A 19,032-nucleotide genomic window follows, 5' to 3' on the forward strand; every position below is an offset into this window, starting at 1 on the left:
TGAGAGTCCAGTCTCCCCTCACTCCTCCGCCATCTTTTCTCTTCAGAGTTCCTTCTTTTTTGTAGCTCTGTAGTATTCCATTGTATAAATTTACCACTTTTTATTCAGTCATCTGCTAATGGGCACGTGGACAGTTTCCTGATCTTGATTATTGTTAATAAGACTGATATGAACATAGGGGTGATAGGAGTGTGGAGGGAGGAAGGGAGGGAGACAGAGAGAGAGAGAGAGAGATTAACCCTTTATCAGATGTACTATTGGCAAATATGTTCTTTTATATAGTGGGTTTTCTTTTATTTGTTGATGGTTTCTTTCACTACACAGATTTTTAGTTGGATGTAGACAAATTTGTTTACTTTTTAAAATTTTCATTACCCTAGAAGACATATCAGCAAAAATATTGCTTTGAGAGACGACTGAGATTTTACCACCTACATGTTCTTCTAACATTTTTGTTGTTTTGTGACTTACATTTATTGTTTAACCCATTTTGTGTTTATTCTCGTGTATAGTGTAAGTTGATGGTATAGTTGTATTTTTTGCACATATTTGTTTAATTTTCCCAATACAATTTATTGAAGAGACTGTTACCCCATTTTATGTTTTTGCTTCCTTTGTCAAATATTAGTTGATCATATAGGCATGGGTTGACTTCTGGGCTATCTGTTTGGTTCCAATAATCTATATGGCTGTTCTTATACCAGTACCAGGCTCTTATGATTAACATGGTCTTTTAATATAGTTTGATATTAGGTAATGTGATGCCTCCATCATATTTTTCTGTCAAGATTGCTAAAGCTATTTGGGGTCTTTTTGGTTCCATACAATGGAGTATTTGGTCTAGACCTGTGAAATATGTCATTGTTATTTTAATTAGATTTGTGTTAAATCTATAGATTTCTTTGAGTAGTATGAACATTTTAATTATATCAGTTCATCCAATTCATAAACATGGTATATGCTTCTACTTATTTGTATCTTCCTGAATTTCTTTGTTCAATGTTCTATAGTTTTCTGAGTACATGACTTAACTTCCTTGGTTAAATACATTAGTAGGTACTTTATTATTATTTTTGTTATTGTTGCAATAGCAAATGAGATTATTTTCTTGGTTTTTCCTCATAATTCCTTGTTGTGTAGAAATGCCACCTATTTCTGGATGTTAATTTTGTATTCTGCTACTTTGCCAAGTTCACTTATTATTGATAGTAGCTTTTTGGTGAAGTCATTTGGGTTTTCTATGTATAATATCATGTCATCTGCAAATAGTGACAATTTTACTTCCTTTCCAACTTGGGTGCAATTTCTTCTTCTTGTCTAGTAGCCATGGCTAGGACTTCCAGTATTATATTGAAGAAGAGTGGTAAAAGTAAACACCCTTGTTTTGTTCCCTGTCTTAAGAAAAACACTTTTGGAGGGGGCAAGATGGCAGAGGAGTGAGGAGAGGTTGCGGTTTCAAGCTCCGGAGACCCGTCTCCAGTTTGGGCTTATTGCAGACAGAACATCTCAGTGAGCAGCTGGATACTGGCAGGAGTGGAGCCAAGGCACTGCTGGATTAGAGAAAAACCATCTGGGAACAACCTGTTTAGTGAGGATAGCGGAGGAAAAGGGGACGAAAACGGGATTCCTGACTGGGGCGGCTGCCCGAGCTGCGGCGGGAAGCACACAAAGGCTTTTTGGCGACCACAGGCTGCCCCGGAGAGGAGTCAGGAGGAGAGCGGATCTCTGCTCGCTGGCAGAGACGGGACTCCACCAAGTGGCATTGGCGCTGAAGGACAGGAGACAGTGTGCTCCCGGGCAAGTGAGAACATAACTCTCCTTTATATTTTTCTCTAGTGGACGGTGGAGAGGGGAGGAAAGTTTGGGGGTGGTAGGCCATTCTTGAGGAGCGCGGGCGCGGAGGCGCGCTCATCCACTCCCCAACCCTACCCTTGGGTCGCGGGGGCGCACATAGGGAAGTGCTCTCACTCACTGGCCCAGGTGCGTGGGGCCGTGAGTCCAGGCATCCCTCGGACCCTCCCCAACGGACATAAGATCAGTGCCCCAACGGGCATAGGGAGGGCCCACTAAACACGCAGAGGTCCTTGCGCAGATACCCCTAGACAGCTCCCGTGGGTGCCGGGACCCAGGCCGGAAAGCAGACCACTAACGCAGGCTCTGTTTGTGCCTGCCCAGACGGGTGAGGGAAGGCGGGCGGCTGCAGCATGGGAACAGCGGGCAGTGACTCACAGACGCTCACTTCCACTGAGCACAAGTGTCTGGGGCCCTGCCCTAAGAGGCGAGAGACCAACTCCCGGAGCTCGGTTCAGCGGGACTAAGGGCACAGGAGGCGCACGAGCGCGAAAACACCTCAGCCCCAGGACAATAGGTGCCAATCCCGGGGCAAGCTCTCAGGCTGCCCACGGGTGCAGGGACACGCGCAGGGACACCTCGGCGCTAACGCGGAACCACCGCGGCCCGGCGACAATAGGCGCCAATTCCGGGGCAAGCTCTCGGGCCGCCCGCGTGTGCAGGGACGCGCGCAGGGACACCTCGGCGTGAATGCGGAACCACCGCGGCCCGGGGACAATAGGCGCCAATTCCGGGGCAAGCTCTCGGGCCACCCAGGCGTGCAGGGACGCGCGCAGGGACACCTTGGCGTGAACACAGAAACACCTCCGCCCGGCAACAATAGGCTCCAACCGCGGGGCAAACTCTTGGGCCGCTGGAGCGCGCAGGGGCTTGCGCGCAAGGGCACCTCAACTGGCTCCAGCAGGCAGGAAGGGAGCGCACCATGCCGGCAACTGCGGGCGCACACCAGTGCTGCAAGAAACAAGAACCTCTGAACTGCCACACTAGACCAGCTGCGGACGCAGAAAAAGAAGGCAACACACCAAGGCTAAAACGGAGTAAAAACATCGCTTTTATTTTTTTTCAATTCTTTTTCTCCCTTTCCTCTTTCTTTCTTTCTTCTTAATTATTTCTTTTCTTTCTTTCTTTATTCTTTTCTTTCTTCTCTTTTCTTGGGTTTTTTTTTGTGGGGTATTTTATTTTTTCAATTTTTTTTTCTCCCTTTCCTCTTTCTTTCTTTCTTCTTAATTCTTTCTTTTCTTTCTTTATTCTTTTCTTGGGTTTTTTTGGGGGGTATTTTTTCCAATTTTTTTTCTCTCTTTCTTCTTTCTTTCTTTCTTTCTTTCTTCTATATTCTTTCTTTTCTTTCTTTCTTTCTTTCTTCTTTTCTTTATTCTATTTCCTTGGGTTTTTTGGGGGGGATGTTTATTTTTTTTCTCCCCTTCAAAAAGAATAACAAACTTTATCTCTAACGAGTTGCATATAACCTCTCCTTCTCATCCTTTCTCTTCAATCGTTGTTTATTCGTTTGTGTGTCTAGTTTAGCCCCCCTATCACTCTAAATAATAGAATATAATTACTATATAAATCCAATACAATACAAACCACTTTCTTACTATATTATGCATTTTTCTATCATTTTCTTCTATTTTTATTAACATACAATGTAAATATTACCTACTGGCTTGCACAGTCTCAACTATTATTAATCTATCACCCCCTCTATCAAAAATTATATTTTTCCTCCCCAAAAACAACTCTTATCTATTCTTCTTATAGTATAAAAGCTCTAATCTCTTTACATTTATATTAATACGGCTCATTGGCTGACGATAGCAGGATAGAGTGGGGGATACTTTTTGAGGGTGTGGGTCTCCTGCCTGGGCTGTGTGTTTATGTTTTTAACAGCATATCCACAAAAGAACTCAAGACAAAGCAGGTAGAGTGACTCTCAACCAACTAGCCAGAAGGAAGATCCTATCAAAGAACATCTGAAATATAACCAAACAGCATAAACAAACGACATAAAGGGTAACTCAAGAACATCAGGCTCAGGATATCAAAGAGACTGCACCACTGAAACCCCCAGATCTCCGATAAAGAATCTCACACCACAAAGGAGGGAAGTCAAAGCAGACTACCCCCCCAAAAAACAAATAGATAAATAAAAACAAACAAAAAGAATCCAACATGGTAAGATGCAAAAATAACTCCTCAATGAAGAGAAAAGAGGAATCCTCAGAAAGAGAGATAGATGAAATAGACATAGCCCAAATGTCAGACATGGAATTCAAAACAATGGTGGTAAAGAAGCTCAATATACTCGACATCCTTAAAAACAACAATGAAAACCTCCAAGTAAGTTAGCAGCAGCTCCAAGAAAATTACAGGGAACTTGCAGAGATCTACACCAGCATAAAAAAAGACATAGAAACTGTTAACAAGAACCAGGAAGAACTTAAGAATGCAATCTCTGAACTGAAAAACACAGTAGAATCAGTCAAAAGCAGACTAAACGAAGCAGAGGATTGGATTAGTGAGTTAGAACATAATGTAGAGAAAAACTCCCAGACAATACAGCAAAATGAAAAAAGATAGAAAAAATATGAACAAGATGTAAGGGAATTACAGGATAGCATGATAAGAAACAATATCAGGATCATAGTAATTAGAGAGGGAGAAGAAGAGGATCATGGAATTGAAAAACTGATAGGAGAAATAGTGACAGAAAATTTTCCAAAGCTGATGAGAGCAAAAGTTATACACGTTCAGGAAGTACAGAGAGTTCCAAGGAAGAGGAACCCCCCCAAACACACTCCAAGGCACATCGTAGTTAAAATGGCAACATTCCAAGACAAAGAGAATCCTAAAAGCAGCAAGAGAGAAACAGCAAATAACATACAAGTGAGCTCCGATAAGGCTATCAACTGAGTTCTCAACAGAAACATTACAAGCCAGAAGGGAATGGTCAAAAATATTTCAAGCAATGAAAAACAAAGGCCTACAACCAAGAATACTTTACCCAGCAAGGCTCTCATTCAAAATAGAAGGTGAAATAAGGAGTTTCTCAGACTAAGGAAGACTGAAGGAATACATCTCCACCAAACCATCATTGCAAGAGATGCTAAAGGGAGTGTTCTAAGAAAAAAGAAGAAAAGAACAAGAGAGGAGAGGAACAGAGGTACAAAGGGAAATGAATAAATACATGTCAATAATAACCTTAAATGTAAATGGATTAAATGCTCCAATGAAAAGACATAGGGTAACGGAATGGATAAGAAAACAGGACCCACATATTTGCTGTCTACAAGAAACACACCTGAAAACAAAAGATTTACACAGACTGAAAGTAAAGGGATATAAAAAAATATTCTAAGCAAACGGACTGGAAAAAAAAGCCGGGGTAGCAGTCCTCATATCAGACAAAACGGATTTCAAAGCAAGGACAATAAAAAGAGACAAAGAAGGACATTTCATAATACTTAAAGGAACAATCCATCAAGAAGATATGACTTTGATAAACATATATGCACCCAACATAGGAGCACCCAAATACATAAAGCAAATACTAGAAGACCACAAAAAGGATATCAACAACAACACACTCATAGTAGGGGACTTCAACACTCCATTATCAACAATAGACAGATCATCAAAGCAAAGAAACACCAAGGATATACAGGTATTGAACAACACACTAAACCACATGGATCTAACTGATATATATAGAACTTTTCACCCCAAAGAAGCAAAATATACATGGAACATTTTCAAAGATAGACCACATGATAGGTCACAAAACAAGCCTCAACAAATTCAAGAAAATTGAAATCCTATCAAGCATCTTTTCAGATCACAATGCCTTGAAACTAGAAATCAACCTCAGAGAAAAAAATCAAAGACACCCATACTCATGGAGATTGAATAACATGCTATTAAATAATGAATGGGTTAACAATGACATCAAAGAGGAAATCAAGAAATTTCTAGAAACAAATGATAATGAGCACACAACAGCCCAAAACCTGTGGGACACAGCAAAAGCAGTCCTGAGAGGGAAGTTCATAGCAATACAGGCATATCTGAAAAGGATAGAAGAATCTCAAATAAAAAACCTAACCATAATGCTACAAGAACTAGAACAACAACAAACAAAGCCTAGGGCAAGAAGAAGGAACGAAATCATCAAGAGCAGAGCAGAACTAAATGACATAGAGACTAAACAAACAATCCAAAAGATCAACGAAACTAGGAGCTGGTTCTTCGAAAAAATAAACAAAATCGACAAGCCTCTAGCCAGTCTAATCAAGAAAAAAAGAGAGAAGACCCAATTAAACAAAATCAGAAATGGAAGAGGAGAAATCACGACTGATACCACAGAAATACAAATGATAGTTAGAAATTACTTCAGACAACTGTATGACAAGAAATTTGACAATCTAGAACAAATGGACAAATTTCTAGAAACATACAACCTTCCAAAACTGAATCAAGAAGAAGTGGAAAGTCTCAACAGACCAATAACAAAAAAGGAAATTGAAACAGTAATCCAAAATCTCCCTGCACACAAAACCCCTGGACCGGATGGCTTCACAGGCGAATGCTACAAAACATTCAGGGAAGAACTAACTCCTATCCTCCTCAAACTGTTCCAAAAAAATCCAGGAAGAGGGGAAAATCCCAAACTCTTTCTATGAAGCCAGTATTATCCTAATCCCAAAACCAGGTCAAGACACAACAAAGAAAGAAATCCACAGGCCAATATCACTGATGAACATCGATGCTAAAATCCTCAATAAAATATTGTCAAACAGGATCCAGCAATACATCAAAAAGATCATACATCATGATCAAGTGGGCTTCATTCCAGGGATGCAAGGATGGTTAAATATTCGCAAATCAATAAATATAATACATCACCTAAACAGAATGAAAGACAAAAATCACATGATCATATCTATAGATGCAGAAAAAGCATTTGATAAAGTACAACACCCATTTATGATGAAAACACTCAGCAAAATGGGAATAGAGGGAGCATACCTTAACATAATTAAGGCTATATATGAGAAGCCTGAGGCCAACATCATACTCAATGGACAAAAACTGAAAGCATTCCCCCTGAACTCAGGAACTAGACAAGGTTGTCCACTCTCTCCACTCCTTTTCAACATAGTGTTGGAAGTCCTAGCCACAGCAATCAGACAGGAAAAAGAAATAAAAGGCATCCAAATTGGGAAAGAGGAAGTAAAACTTTCATTATATGCAGATGACATGATAGTATACCTAGAAAATCCTATAAACTCCACTAAAAGACTACTCGATATGATACGTGAATTTGGCAAAATCACAGGGTACAAAATAAATATACAGAAATCTAAGGCATTTCTGTACACCAACAATAAAATAGCAGAGACAGAGACAAAAAAGAAAATACCATTTACTATAGCAACAAGAAAAATAAAGTACCTAGGAGTAAACTTAACCAAAGAGATAAAAGACCTGTACTCTGAAAATTACATAACATTGAAGAAAGAAATTAAGGAAGATACAAATAAATGGAAGCAAATACCATGTTCTTGAATGGGAAGAATCAACATCATCAAAATGGCCATACTACCCAAAGCAATTTACAGATTCAATGCAATCCCTATTAAAATACCAATGACATATTTCACAGACCTAGAACAAATACTCCATAAATTCATATGGAACCAAAAAAGACCCCGAATAGCAAAAGCAATCTTGAGACAGAAGAACACAGCAGGAGGAATCAGAACACCAGAAATCATACAATACTACAAAGCCACTGTAATCAAAACAGTCTGGTACTGGCATAAGAACAGACATATAGATCAGTGGAACAGAATAGAGAGTCCAGAAATAAAGCCAGGCCTCTATGGTCAACTAATATTTGATAAAGGAGGAAGGAACATAAAATGGAGTGAGAAGAGCCTCTTTAACAAATGGTGCTGGGAGAACTGGATAGGGACCTGCAAAAAAATGAAACTAGACCACCAACTTACACCACACACGAGAATAAACTGAAGATGGATCAAAGACTTAAATGTAAGCCGTCACACCATAAAAGTCCTAGAGGAAAACATAGGCAAGAAAATATCAGATATCTCACGTAACAGTCTCTTCACGGATACATCTCCTAAAGCAAGAGAAATAAAGGAAAAAATAAATAAATGGGATTACATCAAACTAAGGAGTTTCTGCTCAGCAAAAGAAAACATCAGCAAGATGAAAAGGAAACCAACCATATGGGAAAACATATTTGCCAATGACATCACAGACAGGGGACTGATTTCCAAAATATATAAAGAGCTGATTCGACTCAACATTAAGAAAACAAACAACCCAATTAAAAAATGGGCAAAGGACCTGAACAAACACTTCTCCGAAGAGGACATACAGAAGGTCCATAGACACATGAAAAAATGCTCAACATCATTAGCCATCAGGGAGATGCAAATAAAAAGCACAATGAGATACCATTTTACACCAGTCAGAATGGCCATCATCAACAAATCAACAAGCAACAAGTGCTGGCGAGGATGTGGAGAAACGGGAACCCTACTGCACTGTTGGTGGGAATGCAGACTGGTGCAGCCACTATGGAGAACAGTATGGAATTACCTCAAAAGATTAAAAATGGAACTGCCTTTTGAACCAGCGACTCCACTACTAGGATTATACCCGAAGAATCTTGAAACACCAATTCAAAAGAACTTATGCACCCCTATGTTCATTGCAGCACTGTTTACAATAGCTAAGTGCTGGAAACAACCTAAGTGCCCATCTGTAGAGGAGTGGATCAAAAAACTGTGCTACATTTACACAATGGAATACTATGTAGCAGAAAGAAAGAAGGAACTCCTGCCATTTGCAACAACATGGATGGAACTAGAGAGAATTATGCTTAGTGAAATAAGCCAGGCAAAGAAAGAAAAATACCATATGATATCACGTAATACAGGAAACTAAAGAACAGCACAAACAAAGGAACTAAATAGAACAAAGAGCAGAATAGCAGTCAATAGGGGGGAGGGGAGAGGGAGAGAAGGGGGATAAGTAAGGGAAGGGTTTAGTCAAAGAAACTGTATAAAATACTCATGGACATGGACAACGGGGAGGGATATGATTGCGGGAGAGGGGGTGGGCTGGGTGGGGGAGAGAAATTAGGGGAAAAGGGGACAACTGTAATTGAAAAACCAAAATTAAAAAGAAATAATAAAAATAAAAATAAAATAAAATAAAAAGAAAAACAGTTTTAGTTTTTGCATATTGAGTATGATTTTGGTTGTTGGTTTCTCATATATGGCCTTTATTGCATTGAGATAAGTTTCCTCTATTTTCACTTTGGTGAGAGTTTATTAATTATAAATGGGGGTTGAGTTTTATCAAAAAATTTTTTCTGAATCTATTGATATGATTGTGTGGCTTTTATCCTTCATTTTGTTTATGCAATATATCATGTTTATTTATTTGCAGATATTGTACCAAACTTGTATCCCCAGGATAAATCCCACTTGATTATGCATGGTATGTGATTTTCTTAATGTGTTGCTGGATCCAGTTTGCTAGCATTTTGTTGAAAATTTTAGCATCTTTGTCGCTCATGGATATTGACCTACACATTTTTTTTTTCATGTACTGTCTTTATCTAGTTTTGGAGTTAGAATAATGCAGGCCTCCTAAAATGAGCTTGGGAATCTTCTGTCCTTTTGGACTTTTCGCAACATTTTGAGAAGGATAAGTGTTAGTTCTTTTTTGAATGTTTGGTAAAATTAACCTGTGCAGCTGCCCAGTCCAGGACTTCTATTTGTTGCGATTTTTTTTATTACTGCTTCCATTTAACAGGTTGTAATCTGTTTATTCAGATTCTCTGATTCTTTAAAATTCAATTTTAAAAGATTGTGTTTTTCTAGGAGTTTACCCATTTCTTCCAGATTATCTAATTTGTTGTTATAGAGTTGTTCATAACATTTTTTTACATTTTTTTGGTATTTTCTTTGGTGTCAGTGGTCAATTTAAAAAAAAATATCTGATTTGATTTATTTGGATCTGCTCTTTTTTTATTCTTGGTGGATCTGGTTAAATGTTTGTCAATCTTGTTTATCTTTTCAAAGAACCATCTCTTGGCTTCATTGATATTTTGTATTGTTTTTAGATTCTATTTCATTTACTTCTGCTCTGATCTTTATTATTTTCTTCCCTGTACTCATTTTGGGCTTTGTTGTTTTTCCAGTTCCTTTAACTGTAAAGTTAGATTGTTCATTTGAGTTTTCTTTGTTTTCTAAGGTAGACCCAATAATGTTATAAATAAAAATTCTTAAGACTGCTTCTTCTGCTGTGTCGCATAGATTTTGGGTTTTGTGTTCTCATTTTTATTTGTTTCAAGGTAACTTTTGATTTCTTCCTGGATCTCATTGTTATCACATTCAGTGTTTAGTAACATTATATTTAGCCTTCATGACTTTGTGTGTTTTTCAATTTATTTTTGTGGTTGATTTTTAATTTTATACCATTTTGGTGAGGAAAGATGCTTGATATAATTTCAGTTTTCTTTAATTAATTGAGACTTGTTTTCTGTTCTAATATGTGGTCTCTTCTAGAAAATGTTTCATGGACATTTGAAAAAAATGTATATCTTGCTTCGTTGGGGTTACAGTGCTCTGAAGATATCCATTAAATCTGCATGCGTCATTTAAGGCCACTGTTTCTTTGTTGATTTTCTGTCTGGAAGTTCTATCCATTTATGTTAATGGGGTGTTAAAATTCTCTACTATGACCATACTACTGTCAGTCTCTCCCTTTATGTTCATGAGGTTAGCTTTACACATTTAGGTGTTCCTTGTTTGGTACATAAATGTTTACCATAGTGATGTTATCTTGTTGGAATGTTCCTTTTATCATTATGCATTGTCCTTCTATGTATCTTACTATATCCCTTGTTTTAAAGTCAATTTTGTCAGATATATGTATTGCTTCACAAGCTTTTTTTTATTTATAGTTGCATAAAATATCTTTTCCTATCCTTTTACTTTTAGTCTCTGTGTATCTTTCATTCTGAGGTGGGTCTTTTATAGACATCATATATATATGGTCTTTCTTTTTTTTTTATGGTCTTGCTTTCTTATTCATTCAGCTATCCTGTGTCTTTTGCTTGAAGCATTTAAGCCATTTACATGTAAAACCATTCTTGATAGGAATGTATTTATTGCCATTTTATTTTTTTACTTCTGTTTTTGTCTTCTCCTCCTACTCCCTTTTCCTCTTCTTTTGCTTCCCCTTGTCCTCCTCCTCCTTCCTCCTCTTTCTCCTCCTCCTTCTCTGTTCCCTCCTTCTCCTCCTCTTTTCTTCTTCCTTTTCCTCTTCCAGCTTGCACTTTAACATTTCTTGTAATGCTGGTTTGGTGATAATAAACTCCTTTGGTTTTATGTTGTCTGAGAAGCTCTTTATTTCTTCTTTAATTTAAAACTATAGCCCTGGTGGGTAAAGTAGTCTTGGTTGTAGGCACTTGCTTTTTATCACTTTGATCATGTCAATCCCATGTCGCTTGAAAAAATTCTGTTGAGAAATCAGTGACAATTTTATGGGAGTTCCCTTGTAGTTAACTGTTTTTATCTTGCTGCTTTTATGATTCTCTTTTTGTATTTAACCTTTGCCATTTTTATTATGATGTTTTTTGGTGTGGGCCTTTTCAAATTCATCTCATTTGGGACTGTCTGAACTTACTGGACTTCTGTGTTTTTGTCCTTCAACAGATTTGGGAAGTTTTCAGCCATTATTTCTTCAAATAGGTTCTCGACCCCTTGCTCTGTCTCTTTTCATTCTGGTACCTTATGATGTGAATGTTGTTAACATTTCATGTTGCCTTAAAGTCCCCTTAAACTATCCTCATTCTTTAAAAAAAAATTTTTTTTTTCTGTGTAACAGCATTATTTATAGTAGTCAAAAGGTGGAAACAACCCAAATGTCTAAATGAATGAATGGATAAACAAAATATGACCTACAAATTCAATGAATATCAGTCAGGCTTAAGTAGAAAGAAAATTCTGACGGATGCTACAAAATAGCTGAACCTTGAGGACACGCTAACTGAAATATCCAGTCACAAAAGGACAAATATTGCATGATTTTACTTACATGAGATACTTGGAGTAGATAAGTTCATGAAGACAGAAATTAGAATGGTGGGTGCCAGTGCTTGGGCCAGGAGAGAATAAGAAGTTATTGTTTAATGGGGGCAGGGTTTTAGTTTGAGATGATGAAAAAGTTTTGAAGATGGATAGTGGTCCTGGTTGCACAACAATGTGAATATGCTTAATTCCACTTAACTGGATATCTAAAAATAATTTAAAAATGGTAAATTTGTTTGCATATTATACCACAGTAATAAAAAAGTAAATACATTTCAAAAACCATATGCACAGATTTGTCATCACAGAAATTGTGAAGGCAAGTCAAAGTTTTTGCCACAGTTTATGTGATGTATCTCCAAAGGACAAAGAAGGAGCTAGTGTGTTCCTTTAATGGTGCACCCCAAGTTTGTTCCAAAGTTCCTCAGGGGCTCTGCAAATAAACAGTCATTTAACACAGTACTTACTGGGTACTTGCTCTGTGTGAGCCCTCTTTCAGGTGCTCTCTGGATATTGAGTTATGTACCCTCTCCACAGCTTTAGGAGGCAGGTAACTATTATTAGTATTTTGAGAAAAAGGGTTAGTCAGGGGAGCCATGGTAAAGAGTTTTCCCATTGCCTCCAAAGCCAGGAAAGTGGTCCCCGCAACCCGCTGGAGTCCAGCCTCAGGTTCACACTTCTGATCACTAGATTCCTTGTTCCCTCAGTGTCCCTTTCAGCTCCCTCTGCCATTCCTTGGGCTTTACTTTCAGGTATTTGCTGTCCTTTTGCTCATGTCAGCAGCCCTTTCCTCATCCGACAGCATCCTGTTCTGTTTCAGAGGAAAGAGAGGACCAGAAGGCCTGAGACCTCAGCTCTTCTGTACCACATCAAAGCAGACCACATGCTGGCCACCTGATGCCTCTTTGGGAAGCAGATGGAGTTTTCTTTTTGCCCAAGGACAAGCACTCTAAACTGCTATCTTCCTGGGGAATTGTTCTTCATATATCCTCTCTTGTTTCCAAATGTTCTTTCTTTTTTTAAAATAAAAATGTTTTTAGGATTATAAGTACGATATAACTTGTACTATAAGAATACAGAAAAATAAGAGAAAAATTTTCCTAGACATTTCTGTTTTTTTGATGCATTTTAAAAACACAATGTGGTAATATTAATAAATAAAAATTGTTCCCACAGTTAAATGACTATTATTAATTATAACATAACTAAACTTGGAATTTTAGTAGGTTTCAAAGTTAACATTTAATGTTGGGTGGCTTTCTAAAAGTTTTAACATTTTTTCTGATTATGACAATTTTACACTACTCTCATTTTATGGATCCAGCTGCTGCCCTCCCTCAGAAAGTTCCTCAGAGCTACCCCTGATAATTACTGCTCCTGAGTCTCATCCATGAGGTGGTTCTAGGGACTTTCTGGGCCACAGAAGCCACATGGAATTACTCCTTCACTGCCATGAAAGGGTCTTCTGTTGATGTACCAGCGAATGGTGGAAGGGACAGCCACTTGGGATCTTAGTGGCAACAGAGCCTGTATCCCCACATGGAGACACAAGCCACCTCTTGAGCCTCCTCTTAGCTCAGGCTTGGCTCCCATAGTTGCCAGCTTGTCTCCTCTATGGGCATCTTGTGGTCCCGATGCAGCTCACATGGCCCAAGTCAGTGTCTGGCATACAACTTCTCAGAATTAAGAACAATGCTATTCATTGGAAAATCATATTCATAGATATTAAAGTCAAATTTAAGGTAGGACTAGAGTTGAAGAAAATACAAAAGCAAAAGCTGAAGTCTTCAAGAAATACTCTGGGATAAATTCAGGTTATTTCATGATAACATCCTATATCTTTGGAGAGCCCTCTTTTAGAAAACAAATAAAAAATTACAGGTAAACATCATAAAACTCTGGAAAAATACTATTAATAGTGTTAATTTACTGTCTGACACTTCCATAACTCTTTGTTTCCACATTATTTGACTGTTACTCACCTAAATCTTCTTTTGTTATCTTTCCATTCAACAGTGATTTTGTAATATTTTCTACAGAGGAAACAACAAAATAATTCTGCCTTTTCTCAAGCATGGTTGATGGAAATTTGGGAGGTTTGTTTTCTGTTTTTTAATTATTAAAATTTTTTTCTTTCAATAAAAAAAAGAACAATGCTATTCAGAAGGCTACTTAGCTAGTGTTTATAATGAAGACAGACATGTTAGCGGTGAAATGTTGGTTGCTCAAAGCTCTGAGCGCTCCTCTGGTTCACACGCCAGCCCTGGTACTGGAGAGCTTGTGGATGACTGTGGTGCATAGCTACTGGAAGCTTCCAGCAGGGGACAGTGTGGGCACACTTAGGAACCTGTTTCTTGACTACACCAGAATACATTGCAATATCATTGAAAAGGTTGGAGAAGCTTGATCTCTGTTTGTGGCCTGAAGTTTATTGACTTTCACTCCAAATGAATCATTCCAACCTGAAGGAATCCTTTTAAAAAGCAGTAACTTAAATTACAATCAAGTCAATCATGTCAACTGATAATTGATGCCATCAACTCAGTGCCAACAAGAATCCCCAATTTGGGGTGCAGTGAAGAAGGAAACTTTATTCAGTGAAAAACAGCTCAATTGTGATATAGCATGATGAGCATCCAGATGGCTGTAGAACAGCTCTGGGGTCAGGTGGTCCTGGGGCCCCTTTCTGGCTAGACAGCTTTGCATTGCTCTGGACTACTTCATAGTGGTCTGTCAAGGTGAGTCATTTGTGTTTCAGCTCAGCCAGGAAGACTCAGTCTTTGATGGGAAGGAAAAGCTCACTCCTTGGCTTATATGGACAGAGGTCCCCATCCCTGGTCCTTGATTATTCCATCCTCATGCAAATGAGGACTCTGAATCCTTACAGTTTGATGAGCTCAAAAGGCATTATCCTGACTAACTGGTCAGAATAGAGCCACTATGATTGATCAGACCTGCATAGATCTGATTGGATGAGGAAAGCCTCGATCTTACTGATTGCAATAGAATTCCATGAAACCTTAATAAGGGCTGGTTCAGATGGCAGAAACAGTACAGGCCAGTAGTTCAATGCAGTCTTCTCCATGAAGTGCTGTTTGTGCAAGAAGTCCCTGTGCCAAAATGGCTGCTAGGCTCTGCTTTTTTATTTGAGCCCAGTTAGCCACCAGGAGCCCTTCTTAGTAAGTGGCTCTTTCTGTTTGTTTTTTCTTCAGGGTTTACAATCCAATGGAACTTGTTTTCTCCTCTTGTTTTGGACATCTGTCACACTGGTGTCACAACCCAGCTGTGAGTGGGGTTGGGCCTATGGGGAGAAGCAGGGGAGGTAAATTCTGCTTGGTGTAGGCTGTCAGTGGGGACTCGCAGATTGTGAAAATGTCTTCACAGTGGTTCAAAGCTTTCAGTTAGACATAGGTATGAAAGAAATGTAACTTGCATTATTTTCCATAATTCTGGTCTATTTTTTTTTCTTTTGTGATTGATGGACGTAAACCAACCACTTCCTGGTTAATTCTATTGAGTTAGTAATTGCTCAGTTGTTTTAGGTTTAAAACTCACTAGCTCCTCCTTATCTCATTCTTGGCTTGATTCTAGCTAGAGAGCACAGGGCTTGACACAACCGCCCATCTGGTACCATCAGGACAGCAGCTTCTCCTAAGGCTTTGTTCTTTCCTGGCCTCTGATAATCCCCACCTATTTTTCAGCATATGTTTCATATCCTCTGGGGCCATCTGAAGAAGTACTGGCAGGGCTCTGGGAATGGTGTCCACGGTCTCTTGGCTTCCTGGGACAGAGATATGCTGAGATAGTAGCAGCATCTGCACCTGGCCTCAGTGGATACTGCCCAAGTGGGTTCCTTTCCTTGCATTCCAGTTTAAAGACTCTGAGTACATCCACTTGGGTTATCTAACTTCCAAGTCCCACTTGGGTCATTGGTAATTGAGGGATATTCTTTCATGTTTTTCAGGTTTGGGACAGATGAAGCTGCTATGGGTCCTTTGGTATCTAGACACACCCATTCATACTACTCCTCTGAGACCTGACAACACAGGCATCTGAGTTCTGATGCTGGTTCTTCCAGGCTATTATCTGGTCTCAGTTCTAGATCAGACTCACATACTTCAAGGTAGAGTCCACTGTGTGCCCACCACTCTGCCCAGGGAAGGAAGGGTCAAGAGCATGGCAGTAGGGCTGTGCCTAAGCCTCATGTTTGCTGTCAACAGTTTTTTCCCTGCTCAGCTTGGAGAGTGCACACACATTAACACACACACACAAACACACAAACTAGATTACATATGTTTTTTAGTATACATTGAAGGCACATCCTTAGCTTCCCTTTTATATATATCAGTGCATTGCAGATGAGGATGGTAGTGAGGGTGAACATCAAACCTTGTATTTTTCCACTTCATCACATTTTAGATCTTTGGTCTCAAACTGGATTATACTTTTTGAAATAAAAAACCAAGGGTGTACCTTTTTTATTTTCTCCTTGCACAGTGACTCCCTTTCCCCAAAGCACTGGGTGAGTCTGCCTACCTGTCTGGAAAGCAGAAAAACCCTAGGGCCACATGGAGCCTGTCAGAGTGGAGGGAGCTGCTGGCATCATGATACATTTTCTCACTTCATCCTCTGCATCTCACAGGGGATAGTCGGGTCAAGGTCTCAAGGTATGACCACACCAAGAGTGTAGGGGGTTTCCCTGAAAGGGAGTGGGCCTTTATTGCCAATCAGCTAGGAAGTGGTGGATTCTAGGCAGGACCTAGGACTTGTAAGGTATTGAGGTCTCTGAGAAAATTGAATAAATACACTCCCAAATATCTGAATTCTGAAAAAATTGAGAAATATCTCACAGGAGTGGCAGATGAAGGCCAAAGTATGACCTTGCTAGTACTGGTGGTGATCACTTATGGCCATGGAGAGGCTGACTGATGTGAGGTGAACAGTTAGTCAGAGGCCTGCAGGACAGGTGTGGGACCCAATTCTAAGTCATTTTGTTATTTATCCCTTGGCTTGTTCTCAGGTCTTCAGGAAATTCCCATGAAGTTATAATCTGATCTCAAATTGTGGTTAGGTGGTGGGGTAAAAAGGATTTTGTGATGGCTTGGTGAGCAGCACAAGACACAGTGCCAGCTCTCTGAGGACAGACACATGTCTGCTTGGAGGCCAGGGCAGCTATGTTCTTCCTGCATGACTGGTAGGGCTGCTGATGGCGAAAAGTGGTGGCAAATGGGAGCACTTCAAGAAGGAAGGGAAGAAGAGAGTCTGAGGGTCTTGCTCTTGATCCTCCTGAGAGTTTTGTAGGAAGTGTTGGCAGGTGAGCCAATGGTGGTACCCATCTTTCTTATCTGAGTCAGAGTGAATGTGAACATTGGCCTGTGTCTTGTGTGCTGTAGTGTCATGCCAAATGCCCTTCACATCACACCAGGCCCAGAGAAACCCCGTGTTCTCAAAAAGAAGCTTCAACGTGGAAGTTTAGTCACAGGGTGTGAATGAAGAGGCAGAAACTTGTTTTTAGGTTTATAAAGAATAATTTACATCAAGTGCCTTGTCAGTGTGTGGAAGACACAGCTTTTCTCTAGCAACATTCCCCACACTGGCATCCTTGATGCCCAGCTGCTTCTGTGCAGCTGTCATAACACTGGGATCTGCTGGATCTTCTTCAGACAATTTTATTACCAAATCTGGGTCTGATGTTTGCACTTTATGCTTTCCCCTACTCCAGACCTGAAATGAGGCTCTCTGCATCCCAATTCCCCTAAGTTCCAGCTGATGTGCACCTTGGGTTTCCTGAGTCTTAGCTGTGCCCACACCTATTTTGCTGTGGAAACTCTTGACCTGGATTCTTAACTTCCCTGAGAGAGCTGGAAATATCCAGGAGACTGCTTCAAGGCAAAAACAGATCACCCTCTGCTTCTTTCTTCCCTGATTCCTTAGAGTAAATAGTAAAGGTTTTTGTTTTAAATTAGAGAAGGTTGACCTTATGGACTTTGCAAATACCTCTTGGTCTCAGTCTCTGACCCTTCTCCTGTTTTATTTTGACACCTGTGGATTCATTGCTAGGTCCTGAATGACTGCAGTCATGATATCAATTACCTTTGTGCTTCGTGGCTCTTCTATTACACTTGACATAAGTAGAACTGGCCCTTTTTCTTTCACTTCCTGTTTTCACTCCAGCTGTTTGGTCACTGGATTGCACATGTTGTACAAAGTATGTTCATTCTACTCTCATATAACTTCTGTGAGACAGCATTGTCCAGAAATGTTGTTTTCATAAAAGGTACAGATAAGCTAAGGCATGAGGATGCCAGGTGCTATCCCAACATCATACAGTCAGTGGAAAAGCTTAACTTCATTCAGGTTCTCCTTGCTGTCATCTTGGAGTCCTTTCAAAATTAATAGAATCCCCATGCTGTGTGGACTGCAGCTTTGAAGGTCTGTCATACTAATGGCTTCTCCTCTTCTCTATCTTTCTAGGGTTCGGTGGAAGCAAGTTCGTGGGACTCTCAGTTACCTGAGAAAGATTTTCTGTTGGCAGAACACCTCAAGTGTAAGGCAGAGCACTAACTAATCTAATTCAATATAGGGGAGAGACAAATCATAACAAGGTATGCATACTGGAATGTGCATTTGGAGAAACCAAAAGGTAGCTTAAATAAAGTATTTAGTTTACACCAGGAGATTTCATCTTAAATGACCACTTTGAACTAAAGCAAGCCCAAACCCTGTGTAAGAAGAGATGAGATCTCGTCCTCCCCTCCTTTCTTCCTTTCTTCCTTCCTCCTGTCTTTTCCTAAATTCTAAGAGGTTGTAGAAGAGAGGTCTTTTTGTCATGTGCACGGCATCTTCTGGTACTCCTGTGAGTTAGTTACTTTCCCTTCTATATTTCCTGAATCCAGGGTCACTGCTTAAATTGAACAAAAGACTATTACAAAACTCCAAGGAAATGCTATTCAAATACATAGGTTAGAGATCTAGTTATTACTATAACAGTTTTCCAGTAGATGGCAGGAAAGTGTCATGGACAGCAGGTGACTTATTCTAATTCGTGTGG

The 19,032-nt window shown here is 39.5% G+C and overlaps 1 long non-coding RNA gene across 1 annotated transcript in view; it reads left to right on the plus strand.

Moving 5' to 3' along the window:
• The window catches only part of LOC150009845 (uncharacterized), a 61,661-nt gene that overhangs the window by 21,192 nt on the left and 21,437 nt on the right, over positions 1 to 19,032 (plus strand). Inside the window, exon 2 of the long non-coding RNA XR_016511206.1 lies at positions 18,456 to 18,586. This is a non-coding gene — a long non-coding RNA (uncharacterized LOC150009845). The remainder of the gene's footprint in view (positions 1 to 18,455; positions 18,587 to 19,032) is intronic.

The sequence above is a fragment of the Furipterus horrens genome, unplaced genomic scaffold, assembly GCF_987537825.1.
Source record: "Furipterus horrens unplaced genomic scaffold, mFurHor1.1.pri manual_scaffold_5, whole genome shotgun sequence".
NCBI classification, from domain to species: Eukaryota; Metazoa; Chordata; class Mammalia; order Chiroptera; family Furipteridae; genus Furipterus; species Furipterus horrens.